Source organism: Mauremys reevesii, linkage group 1 (assembly GCF_016161935.1).
Source record: "Mauremys reevesii isolate NIE-2019 linkage group 1, ASM1616193v1, whole genome shotgun sequence".
NCBI lineage: Eukaryota > Metazoa > Chordata > Testudines > Geoemydidae > Mauremys > Mauremys reevesii.
Genome location: NC_052623.1, coordinates 330,807,879 through 330,818,978, shown reverse-complemented (window position 1 = coordinate 330,818,978; position 11,100 = coordinate 330,807,879). Strand labels below are relative to the sequence as shown.

Sequence of the window (11,100 nt, the reverse complement as noted above, 5' to 3'; positions counted from 1 at the left end):
CTCTAGGCCTTATTTACTGTACACTATTCAAACCCTACTGTGAATACAGAATTATTTATTCATGGGTTTTCTATAGAGCTCCTTAAACATTAGTATCTGAGTTCTTCTCAAACATTAATTAAATTTAACTTTGTAACACCCCTGTGCAGTGACAGTGTGGTATTATCCCTATTTTACAGATAAGGCTGTGAAACAGGAGGCCAGATTTTCAAAGGTCTTTAGGCACCTAAAAATGCAGAAAGGAACCTAGTGAGATTGTGAAAAGCTCTTTGTTTTAAGTGGGAGTTAGGCACCTACAGGCTTTTGAAAAATCTCACAAGAAGCCTATCTGTATCCTTAGATGCTTAAATACCTTGAGAAATCTGATCCAGAAAAAATAAGGTTAAAAGTATCCACTAATTTTGGGTGCCCATGAGTTCCCTAGGACTTCACTTTTTACAGCGTTTTGTATAATATTGCACTGTATATGTTCAAATACAGCCCCCTCTGACTTTGGTTGCAGTCATGAGTGCTCAGCATTTTTGTAAATTAGACCCTGTGGACTAAAACTGGGCACCCAGAAAATGAGAAATACATAATTAATGACCACGTGTGAAGTGACAATGTGCATCACATAGGAACTCTATGGCACAGGCAGGGATAGAATTCAATTTTTCAGGAGAGCATTCAACTGCTGTAACTATGAGACTATCCTTTCTCTTCCTCAAATCCCATACCTTATTTATTACATGCTGTGATGGGGTTCGACTCACTGCTGTGGTGCCTCCTGGTTGCTGTCCTGGGAATTAGCTTAGTTCACCAGTGTGCCCTCATCTGGTGACGTCTCACTGCTGTCACATCTGCTCCAGGAAGCATGTTGTTCCAAAGAATACAGCGCCCTCTTCAGGGCACAACCCTCTAGCCATGTCACACTTGGTTCTCCTCCCTTCCAGGGGAGCTGTAGTCCACTGTCTAGCCACTTCCTCGCTGGTGAGTGGGGCGGGGGAGGAATGACCCAGGCCGGCTCACTACTTCAGGTCCCAGCCCAGGGACCCTGTAGATGACAGCCATGTGCTGCATTGTTGATCCTGGGGTGGGGGGCTCGGATACACTCAGTGAAGCCACGCCAGGTGCAGAAGCATAACTGGTTTTATTGCCAAAGTATAATAAGCCTGACAGCGTTCACGCATTACTAAATACATGCTTTCCAGCAAGCAAGCATCAATGCTTATGCCCCTTCTGCTACGGACAGTCCCAGACCCTCCTGCCTTGTCCTTGAGGGCTCGTAGCAGGCGCTGCTCCAGCGTGGGGAATTCCTGGGCACTCACAAGGACAGGGTCCACAGGTGAGACTGGCAGGAAACACTGCTGTTTTCTATTCCCACACTTTACCGTTTCAGGCCTTCCGTATCTCTTCACTTGTTTATCCAGCCAAGTGGCTGCAAGCCAGCTCAGCCGGTCAAAGCCAGTTCACTACTAGCTCCCCCCAACCCATTCTGTAACATCAGCCCAAGGAAACTTGCAGTCAGCCCCAACATGTGTCCCCTCCAACCCTGCAGTCTACTTCCCTGATCCGCTTCCCCACAGCCTCAGAACCTTCTCTGCCCTTGTCTCAGGGCCCCAGCAGTCAGCCAGGAGCTCGGGCTCACTCCTCTGATCCTGCCTAGCACTGCTCTGTCCACGGTGCTAGCTGTTTTCCACCTGCAAGGCAGCCAGTTCTCCTCCCTCCTTCAGCTCTGGGGAGTGACTGACCTGCCCTGTCCTGTGGCTCTTCTTATATGGGCCTGCCCAGCCCTGATTGGCTGCTCCTCGCAGCCCCTCTCCAATAGGCTGCCTCCTGCACAGCCTCCCTAGGGTCCTCTCCAATTGGCTGCCTCCTGCACAGCCTCTCTAGGGTTGCTTTAACCCCTTTTAGGCCAGTGTGGGGCAGGCACCCCATCACACACACTTTCTGATTTCTGCAACCAGTGAAGCAGGGGTCCATCAGAGACCAGTCTCCTTCACTACACCAACCCTGTTTCATCCCCAGAGCAGGTCCATCCTGTGCATTGAATCAGGCAGGTGTCCTGTGGAAAAAATAATGTGATCATGTAATTATAGATTGTATCATAATTGTGATGGAGTGTACAAACCCTGCACTGGGCAAGAAGGGTTAAAGAGCAGCTTATATAAATAAATAATCTCACTGCCGATAAAATTGGGGAAAATGTGAGGTCAGAGACAGCAGTGTTGTGAAGCAGTCCTGCCAAGTTCATACTCGTATGGGACTCGTCCTAGGAGTTACGTTATGTATAGCATCCCCCTTGCCTGGTAATAGCTTGAAGGCCGCCATCTTTTGTTTATGGCCCAGCATGCTCGGTTGTATAGTGCCTTCGCTCCTGTTTTTTTTCGTTTTCTTAAGTGTTAGCATGTTCTTCCTTCTTTGCATCTGTACATACATGCGCACACCACTTTCTGCTTCATGCACTATCCATGCTTCACAGGACTGAGTTTGCAGGTGATCATCTCATGGACTTGGGTTGAGTGGATCTTGAGGAGGATCAATTTGTGTTGGCTTCCCTCTGTCAGTTTTGGGAACCTTCACAGTGCTGACAAAAGGATAAATAGAGGGTTTTGAGAGAAGTGAAGGAAGATATACATATATAGCAAAATATTCTGAGTACTTGGTGGCCAAGTTATTTCAAACTATCTGCATATTTGATTTATAGGCCATTTAAAGCCTATAATATTCAATATATTTGCTTGAGTATAGGCTAGTTTTTCTCACTTTCTCAGTGCCTGTCTTTTTTCTGGTAAATTCTTTCTTTCTCTTTCGTACATATAGCTTGTGTTTCCAAGGTGTTTATTCAAGATTAATTAGTGGTCCTGGGGGAGACAGAGGATAGAGAAGTGAACGTGAAGAGAGATGTCTGCCTAGAAAATGCTGCAAGAAAAGCTATTTGCCCTAAGCATTCTGTGCATCAAAAGTGACAAACTCCGTAGCTTACCATTTGAGGACAACATCAATGACTTTGCTTTCCAAAAATCACAAAAGAAAATGTTTTAAATTTCAGTGTTAAAATTAATGTGATGTGCAAACAGACATACTGCAGGATGTACTGCTTCCATTAAGTAAGCTCGTCTGTGAAACTGTAACTGCTTTTGTGTTGCTGTAGATATAAAGTTTTCATATCTACTAATTAAGAAATTATAGACGAAAATATGTTAATTTGAAACTCTTTTATAATGCAAACAGCCATATTGCAAGACGTGTTTTAGTTAGATTATTATAGTATTTTTACGACGTCGCCTTTGTATATATGCAGATATAAAGCTTTTGTGTTTATATATTCAATGTCCTTTCTGTGAAAATAATAAATTAATTTCTTTATGGTATAGGGCCTCTTATAGTTGACATAGTTTAGGGCCTCAGAATGTCATAATCTGGCCCTGCTTGGAGGGACTGTTACTGATGGGACACCTGGGAAACAGGGAAGGGGTTAGGCTGGAAGCAATGCAGCCACATGGACAGAGCTGTGTGCAGTGTTTAAAAAAATTCTACTTGTTCAGCATAACCTGTATTCAGCATTACTCCATGCTAATGAAACATGGTGGCAGCTTTTGGGCTGTGAGTTTTCTGAAGTGCAGCAGCTGGCAGAACAAACCATTGAACTCACTCTGAATCCCACCCTGGATTTTGCAGATACAAACGTAGCCCAGTGATGGACCTGGTGGAACAAGGAGAGTGAACTCTGCCTAGACCATGGTCATGCAGTAGGACAACAATAGCTGGAAAGTAAAATTTTTATTTTACCTTATTGAGGAACAAAGTAGAAAGATCTGCAGCAGTCTGTAGATCCCACGATGAAACCTGTATGCTCACCAATGCCTCAAGCCTCTCAGCAGTCCTAGGAGCCTTGGGGAACTATTTCTTCCTGTAGTGGGGTGGTCACCCACTCCTGCCCTGAAGGGCTTGAAATCAGCCCTGGGAGAAGGCTGAGACTGTGAGAGGGCTGCTGCTAGGAAAGCAGCAAGCCTAGGCTGATTGGGGAAAGCAGCCTCAGCTGGGAGCCACACCCCAATCAGGCCAAAGCTGGTTTAATAAGGGCCCAGCTGACCCTTATAAGAGGGCAGTGGGCCAGAAGCACACACAGTCTCTCTCTGCCTTCAGAGAGAGGGACCTGGCTGCTGGGAAACTCTGAGTGCCTAGAGTGAGGCAGGGCTGGGGAGCTCCAGGCTGGCAACTCCCCTGGCTGCAGGGCCTTGTCCAAGGCCCCATAGAGGCACTGGGTTGGAGGGAGAGGCAGCAGGTCCAGACCCAACCTTGCCTATGATGAGTGGCTGACACTGCGGTCTGCCCCAGAGCATTGGGGCTAGTTGGCAACTGGCAGTAGCCTATGACTGAGGCAACATGGGGATAGGAGGTGGGGGTTCCCCGGTGAGAGGAGACCCTGAGGCAGAGGGGTGTCCAACCAGGGAGCAGCACCCAGACAACAAGGCACCAGGTCCAGGAGGGACATGGGAGCCAGTGGCAGTGGGACACTGGCCTGCAGAGGGCGCTCCAGAGGCTGGAAGAGCTAACTCACGAGATGACCAGCAGGAGGCACTGCAGGGGTGAGTCCCACATGCCTACACTCCCAAACAAAACAAAACTTGTGGAATGACACGGTTTTTCAGTAGAGGGGAGAGGATAGACCCCCTATGTTACAGCCTTGTGCACAATGGCAGCTACATGTAATTTTAGGGATTTGACAGACTCCCTGATTTGGGAAGGTTAGTCTGTGGCACTTGGGACACCGCCTGAGGGAGCAGCTGCCTGGGAAGGCAATCTCACATTAGACAGATGCTTAGACATAGGATGCACAGAGGAAACCTCAAGAGAAAAAGGATGAAAGCCCTGGGAGGCACAACACCCCCAGAACTACATGCAATGAGACAAGAGCAAAGGAGAGCCGGTGGTCAGGGTTCCATTCCCATAGTGAGATGCGTTTGCTGTGGGAGACAGCGAGAACAGGTAAAGGAGAAGTATCCCACACTTGGACAGCATTGCAAGGATGTGGCAAGTGAAACATTTTAGCAGTATGTGCTAGAGCAGAGGAAGGTCCCAGAAAGATTCAGCCAGACTCACACAAGTGGGGAAGGGGCACCTCAGACAGCACCTCTTGACTCACACAAGAGGGGAAGGGGCACCTCTTGACTCTCTCCTGGAGTTTGAGAACATATCAGTTTCAGGCTGTTGGGAAAGGAAAGCAACAATCGATGATCCCAACTTTCATGCATGCAACAGTGTTAATAGGGAAATGCCCTGTGTGATTTCAGCTGGATAACAGAGCCTCCTGTTCCTCAAGGTAAATTGGACTTGAACACACCCATTACAAAAAGCAGGTACAATCTAATAACATAAAATGAGAGCACAATTCAGCCTGTAAGAAAATGTGACAGACCAGGGGTGGGCAAACTACAGGCTGCATCTGGCCTGCCACCCATTTTAATCGGCACTCGAGCTCCTGCTGGGGAGTGGAGTCTGGGACTTGCCCTGCTCTGGTGCTCCAGCCATGGAGCAGGGTCAGGGGCTGCCCTGCATGGCTCCTGGAAGCAGTGGCATGTCCCTCCTCTGGCTCCTAAGTGGAGATGCGGCCAAGCGGCTGTACCACATGCTGCCCTGTCTGCAGGCGGCACCCCGGCAGCTCCCATTGGCCAGGAACTGCAGCTTGGCTGCACCTCCACCTAGGAGCCAGAGTGGGGACATGCCACTGCTTCCAGGAGCTGCTTGAGGTAAGTGCCACCTGGAGCCTGCACCCCTGACCCCCTCCTATGCCCCAACCGCTCAGGCCCAGCCTGGAGCACTCTCCTGCACCCCAAACCCCTCATCCCCAGCCCCACCCAGAGCCTTTACCCCCAGCTGGAGCCCTCACCTCCCCGTGCCCCTGCCCCAGCCCTGATCCCCCATCCCACACCCTGAACTCCTTATTTCTGGCCCCACCCCAGAGCCTGCACACACAGCCAGAGTCCTCACCCCTTCCCGCACCCCAACTCCAATTTCATTAGCATTCATGGCCCACCATACAATTTCTATATCCAGATGTGGCCCTCGGGCCAAAAAGTTTGCCCATCCCTACCTCAGAGTAACTAACCCAAAAAATAACAAGCGGTGCTAGTTGACGTTTGTGGTGGTGGATGATAAGTACCACAGGCCCTTCTTGCCATACAAGCCATGGATCTAATCGTGGTGCAGCATCAGAATTTTATAGCTGCAGTGCAAGAAGCAAACGGGGAAATCCTGCGAACAATAGAGACCATTTTTGAAGCATATGGGAATGTTTTCAAAGGTGCCTTCAAAGAAAGCTGTGACTAGAAGCAAAATCTGTGTGCTTATAATGAAGGAAAATTGTAGTGGCATTACGGAAACCAATACGCAAGGAACTTGACAGTCTGTAGCTTGGGAGAATCATAGCATCTGTATAGGCGAGTGCAGCCTAGGTAAGCAGTATGGTGGTGGTAAAGAGGCCATCAGGTTAATTATGTATCTGCATAGATCCAAAGTCACTGAACCGTGTATTTAAAAGGTGCCACTATCCACTGCCCACAACTGATGACATCTTGCCAGAATTTCCCAAAGCCAGAATCTTTATGGTCTGATGTGAGGAATGGATTTTGGTACATAGGCCTGGATAAAGAGTCCAGCATGCTGACAATCTTTGCAACACCATTTGGTCTCTACTGATGGCTGCATATGCTGATGGGCATAAGCCCCAAACCAGAGGTGTTCCAGAGAAGACTCACTGAAATCCTAGAAGAACCGCCTGTAGGTGAAAAGAGTAATGATACAGAAGGTGAACAAGACCATAACAGAAAATTACAAGCTTTTCTACAGCGATGCAAGTCGAGAACATAAAACTGAACTAAAAAAAAAAAAGCAACTGAAACAGTATGAGATGACATGCATTGGACATCTGCTCACAGCAGAGGGACTGAAAGCAGATCCCAACAAATCAAAGCAGTCAGAGACATGCCAGCTGCAGTGCATGGGGGTTCAGCCTTTATAGGAATGATACATTTTCTGATCAAGTTCTCTCCACACCTGGCTGCACCAGTGGAACCCATTCATTAGCTCACAAGGCAGGATGTTGAGTGGGACTGGACAGGTCCCCAACAGCAAGCATTTGACATGCTGAAACAAATGATAATAGATGCCCTTTTCCTGAAGTACTACCAATTAGGAGAGTCACTGAGAATCCAGTGTGATGCGTTGGAGAAAGGATTGGATGTGGCTCTTTTGCAGGAACAGACGGTTACTTGTGTCAGCAGAGCCCTGCCAGCGACTGAACAAGGGTATATCCAAATAGAAAAAGAGCTTCTGGTTTTGGTATTTGGAGTGGAACAATTCCATCAGTACACCTGTGTCCACCCAGTAATACTGCAGTCAGGGCCGGCTCCAGGCACCAGCTGAGCAAGGGCGGCATATTCTAGGGGGTGGCATTCTGCCCAATCCTAGGGCAGCACGGCCAGGTTTTTTTTTGTTGTTTTTTTTTGGTTTGCTGCTCCAGCCGCCCTGTAGGGGGCAGCAGTGTGGAGGAGGGGAGCTCCCTGCAGCAAACTGGGCAGGACAGCCCCTGTTCTTCCCTCTCCGCCGACTGGAGCGGAGCGGCGCGGAGCCCTCCCGGCAGGCGGCGCAGTGGTCGGGACCGCAGGACAAGCGCCCAGCTGAAGCCCTGGCTGCCCCCCTGCTCTCTCTCTCCCCCGCTCCCTCCCCTTCCTCCCCGCTAGACTGGGTGCACACTCTGCTGCACGTCAGCAGCACAGGGAGTCCCCCTGCACCCTACCTCCGGCTGTCTGGCAGGGGTTTTTTGGTTCCCGGCCCCGCTTTGCCGCTCCGGCCATGCCCCAGGTTGTTTTGTTTTGTTTTCTTTCCCTGCTTTGCCACCCCAGCTGTGCTGCAGGTTCCCCCCTTCCCCCGCTTTGCTGCTCCGGCCGCGCCACAGGTTTTTCTTTTGTTTTGGTTTTTTCCCCTCCTGCTTTGCCGCTCCGCTCCCCCTCCCCCTTTTTTTTTTTTTTTTTGCTTTTGCTTGGGGCGGCAAAAAAGCCAGAGCCGGCCCTGACTGCAGTCACACCACAAACCTCTAGAGGCAATCATGACAAATTGCCATCTTAATGCTCCAAAGAGATTGCAGCGCATGTTGATGAGCCAGTGATACCAGGTCGAGATCAGATATTGTCTAGGACAATTATTGGTGTTTGCTGACACCCTGAGTAAGGCATACATACTTTAGCATCAATGATTTGGGGAAGGAGGATCGGGACATAGTGCAGAATGTTAATGGATTCAATCTCCCAGTTTTAACAGCAAAGTTGATGGAAATCAGAGACTACGATTCCCCTACAGGCCATCAAGGAAAGACCTAGTGAAGGCCCATGACAGTGTTTTAAGGAAAAGTGGCCTAGAGTGAGGTCAGAGACCTGGCACAAGACTGCTAGCCTATTATTGGACTGCATTCTGACTTACCCCAAAAGGAGTCAGACTAAACATGACCTGGCCAGACAGCCGGGTCACAAGACAAAAGGGGACCACCAGCAAAGCTGAATGGCCAGTCAGGGGGCTATGGAGAGAAAAAAACTCTACAATGCTCACCCAGCCATGAGGGTCCACACAGGCTGGTGAGTCACTTTGCCACAAGTGGTGGGGAACATGGGCACCTTTCCAGCCCCAAGGAAGGGTCTGATGCTGGAAAAAAATTCAACTTTACATCCTTGACAGGAGTTGAGTGGGAGTCTAGAAGCCAGACAGATCTGGATCAACTACTAAGAGGACTGACAGAAGAACAGTTGTTACAACAGATAGTACAGCAGCAATGACTGATGCAATTAGTCATCATCCAGCAGCAGAGACTGATGCAGGAGATACAGGTAATTCAGTAATTGTTGGTGATGAGGGGGGACTTCATGGTTGTTGCTATGAATGTTCCCCACTAGTTATTTTTTTACGGATAATTGGGTCACCTCCATGGCAGCAACACTGGTATATACTCTATGTACAGACAGGTGTGGACAGTGGAAACATAGGCATGTAAGCAAGGCCCTGCTAAGATGATTGTCCCAATGCAAGTTAATAGGACAGAAGCAGTCAGTTTAGTTGACTCTGGGTGCAACCAGACTTTGGTCAGAGATCAGCTGATCAGTATGAAAGGGGTCCTCAGGTAAACCATTTTCCTGCAATGTGTCCACAGGGCCATGAAACCCTATACTAGCCACCAAATAGAGCTGACTGTAGAGAAGCACATTGTGACTCTTGTGGCAGGACTGACCCTAGAACTATCTTATTTGGTCATCTTGGGCTGGGATTGAGAATCCCTGAGAGAAGTGTTGAAAGAATTCAATGACCATTTGTCAGAAGAAGCCCCAGAGATCCAGGGGATGGCCAACCAGGAACCCATAAAACTAGTGGGGCTTGGAGAAGAAGAGGAAACTGGCATGGGAGATTTTAAAATCAGTGGGTCCAGATAACTTGCATTCAAGAGTTTTGAAAGAGCTGGCTGAGGAGCTTTCTAGACTGTTAATGTTGATTTTCAATAAGTCCTAGAACACAGGACATTTCAGAAAGCTGGAAAACTAATGGTGTTTAAAAAAAATGGGTAAACAGAATGACCTGGGTAATTATAGGCCTGCCAGTCTGACATTGATCCTGGGCAAGATAGTGGAGTGGTTGTTATGGGACTTGATTAATAAAGATGTAAAGGAGAGATAATATAATTAATGCCAATCAACATGGGTCTATAGAAAACTGATCCAGTAAAACTAACTTGATATTTTTTTTATAAGATTATAAGTTTGGTTGGTAAAGATAATAGTGTTGATATAATATACTTAGACCGCTATAAGGCACTTGACTTAATACCTCATGACATTTTGATTTAAAAACTAGTAAGATATAAAATTATAAAATGAACATGGCACACATTAAAAGATGGCTAACTGATAGCAAAATGTAACTGTAAACAGGGACTCATCACCCAATAGGTGTGTTTCTACTTCCCACAGGAATCAATTATTGGCTCTACACTATTTAACATTTTTATTAATGATCTGGAAGAAAATGTAAAATCATCACTGATAAAGTTTGCAGGTGACACAAAAATTGGGAGAGTGGTAAATAATGAAGAGGACAGGTCACTGATATAGAGTGATCTGGATCAATTGGTAACCTGGGTGCAAGCAAATAATGTGTGTGTTAATATTGCCAAATGTAAATGCATACATCTAGGACAAAGAATGCAGGACATACATACCGGATGGGAGACTATCCTGGAAGGCAGTGACACTGAAAAAGTTTTGGGGGTCCTGGTGGATAATCCAGGCCAAAAAAGCTAATGCAATCCTGGGATGCATAAACAGGGGGATCTCAAATAGGAGTAGTGAGATTATTTTACCTCTGTGTTTGTGTGACTGATGCTGGAATACTGTATCTGGTTCTGGTGTCAACAATTCAAGAAGGATTTTGCTAAACTGGAGAGGGTTCAGAGTTGATGCTTGAGAATAATTAAAGATTATAAAACATGTATTATAGTGATAGTTTCAAGGAGTTCAATCTATTCAGTTTAACAAAGAGAAGATTAAAGGGTGACTTGATTACAATATATAAATACTTACATGAGGAACAAACATTTTATAATGGGCTTTTCAGTCTAGCAGAGAAAGGTATAATAGTATCCAATGGCTGGAAGTTGAAGCTAGGCAAATTCTGACTGGAAATAAGGTGTGCGTTTTTAACAGTCAGAGTAATTAACCATTGGAACAATTTACAAACGGTTGTGCTGGATTCTCCATCACTTCGGGCCAGCGCTTCCATTAGGCAACCCTAGGCGGTCGCCTAGGGCACTAGGATTCAGGGGACGGCACTTTGTGCGCTGCCACGGGGCGCACAGGAGTTTCCAGTTCCGCTCCCGTTGTGCCGCCGAAGAAGGATCTTCTGCTGACGCGCCGCGGAAAACAGCGGCAGGCAATTGAGCAGCTCAATGACTGCCGCTGTCGCTTGCGGCATTTTGGCAGAGGGTCCTTCTTCGGCAGCGCGATGGTAGTGGAACCAGAAGCTCCCGCGCGCCCCATGGGAAGCGCACAAAATGCCGCCCCCCGAATTCTGCCTAGGGTG

General features: G+C 47.6%; 1 long non-coding RNA gene across 1 annotated transcript in view; it reads right to left on the bottom strand.

Moving 5' to 3' along the window:
• Positions 1 to 1,012: 1,012 nt before the first annotated feature.
• The window catches only part of LOC120390834, a 44,631-nt gene continuing 34,543 nt past the window's right edge, over positions 1,013 to 11,100 (bottom strand). The window contains exon 4 of the long non-coding RNA XR_005591153.1: positions 1,013 to 2,566. This is a non-coding gene — a long non-coding RNA (uncharacterized LOC120390834). The remainder of the gene's footprint in view (positions 2,567 to 11,100) is intronic.